The sequence below is a fragment of the Lucilia sericata genome, unplaced genomic scaffold (genome assembly GCF_015586225.1).
Source record: "Lucilia sericata isolate MDLA Ls3-8-SP2 unplaced genomic scaffold, ASM1558622v1 Contig000375F_arrow, whole genome shotgun sequence".
Classification (NCBI taxonomy): domain Eukaryota; kingdom Metazoa; phylum Arthropoda; class Insecta; order Diptera; family Calliphoridae; genus Lucilia; species Lucilia sericata.
Window position 1 is genome coordinate 78,402 of NW_023994394.1, and position 1,599 is coordinate 80,000.

The following is a 1,599-nucleotide window of genomic DNA, read 5'->3' on the forward strand; positions in this document are numbered from 1 at the left end:
TAGTTCAGTTCAAGTTCAGTTCTAGTTCAGTTCTAGTTCAGTTCTAGTTCAGTTCTAGTTCAGTTCTAGTTCAGTTCTAGTTCAGTTCTAGTTCAGTTCTAGTTCAGTTCTAGTTCAGTTCTAGTTCAGTTCTAGTTCAGTTCTAGTTCAGTTCTAGTTCAGTTATAATTACAGTGACCATAATATTGTTAAAATATTGTTAGAATGATTGCTGATTGTAACCATATCCAACATGTATTTTTTCTAGTGTACAAACATATGTATGTATGTCCACATACCAACATGTTGTTATTAAAAGTAAAAGAGTAAGTAAATGTGTATGTGTATATTTTTATATTACATTATGATACATATATGTGTTGTTGTTGCTTTTGTAATAGTGGCTTTATGTTGTGTACCGCCGCTGTTGCATGCAATTTTTATTTACTTAACTGTTTTGTTGATGTTACTGCTGACTCTTGTTGTTCGTATAAAACACTCTGGGGATGCAGGGTCAAATGCGGCAAATATCAACGTTTACGTTATATTTTAGTTTTTTTTATTTTTTTAAGACAAAAGAGAGTTTGTTTAACATACACATTCGTTCACATGTACACACACACACACAATTTAAGTTCACTTACTGTAACATAAAACAATATTAAATTTGTAGTAAATTTTAATAAAATTCAGTTTTTTTATTTTTTTTCATAACAATAATAATGTTGTGTTCGTTTTAACATATTACATACACTTCCTTTGCATATTAAACTCTGTAGACGTATAAGTGATATTTTAAATGTAATTTAATAAAATATTAAGTATACGCATACATATTAAAAAATTGTTAAATGTTAAAAAAATTTATGCAAAATGTTTATGGGCGACAGCAGTATGTCATAATATAAAAATACAGGTTTGGAACCTCAATACCACAAACTTATGTACGTATTAATATGATTTAAATAAAAGAAAGACAGATTTCTGTATACAATATAATAGAGTTAACTGCATACAAACTTTCTGTAACTTAAACATTCCTTCACCCTAAATGCCTACACTAAAACAGAAAAATTCTATAAAAAATTATAGTAACGATAAAAAACATTTTGTCCAAAGTAAAAAAAAAATATTAATGGATTTTATTAAACGTAGAAAAGAGCGGCCGTGTAACATCGGCTAAAAATGCTGCCATAGTTTATTTATCAACAATGAATAGAAACCAACTGCATTAACATAAGCAACAAGCACCAATAAACAAACATCTAAATGCAGCTGCTGCTAATATTGCAGGAATACAACGCCAAGAACGTAAATCACCTATAGCTTAACAACCACAAATTTACTTAAAGATTCAAAACATATTTAGTATATCAATTGAGCCTGATTGGTAGGAAGAATGGTCTAGAAAATGTGGAGTGAAAATATGAATGAGTTGTTTGCTTAATACCTATGCCTTAGACTATTGATGGTTACAGCCAGTTGGTGTTTGCTATTTTAGTTTGTTGCAACAACAACTAAGACATTAACAAACTGCATAACATGACAACAAATTTATGATAATGTCAACTTGACTGGATAGCAAAGTTTTAAAAGATTTAACAAGAGATTCACCGTTAA